The sequence below is a fragment of the Perkinsus marinus genome (assembly GCF_000006405.1).
Source record: "Perkinsus marinus ATCC 50983 genomic scaffold scf_1104296941872, whole genome shotgun sequence".
Classification (NCBI taxonomy): Eukaryota; Perkinsozoa; order Perkinsida; family Perkinsidae; genus Perkinsus; species Perkinsus marinus.
The window spans coordinates 16,589-17,238 of NW_003212325.1; positions in this window are offsets into that span (position 1 = coordinate 16,589).

Consider the following 650-nt stretch of genomic DNA (forward strand, 5'->3'; position numbering starts at 1 on the left):
AATCTTCGGAGGAAAACGTCACTGCGCCACAAAATTATTTCCGAATCTCCATTTTATTACGCTAAACAAATAACGGATACTGTCGGAAAAACAGCGAAAACTCATGTGATCGAACCAGCTCAAAAAGAATTTTCTGGTAGGAAATAATTTCGTGGATTTTTCAGCGGTTAAATTCAGGCGAGCCAGAAGTATCAGCGCCCGATTGCCCAGGAGATTCTAGTGGGAATAATTTCGTGGCGAGTGACGGAAATTTGCTGTCAGCAGATAAACCATGTATTGTTGGTGATACCTCCACACCCGTTACGGCATCATCATCAAATACGGCTGCTGCTGTACAGGACGAGGACAGCAAGTGGGTGACAAAAGCGCGCGCCATGTTGATCGATTTTGCAGGTTGATAATGTATATTGTTGGTGGGGTTATTGGTGTGATCGTGATTGGTAGTATTCTTATGAAGTATCAAGCGCTGGGTGAATATACATCTTTTTGGGCGCGCATACTGGCTCTGGCGTTAGCAGGAGCCTCTGGTGGCTTTGGGAGTATACAATATAGGTAATAATGACGGGAAATGGTAATGATTTATTGGAGTTTCACCACCCTAGTGATATGAAAAACACTAGTGGAAAACATATTTCACGACTACTGCATAT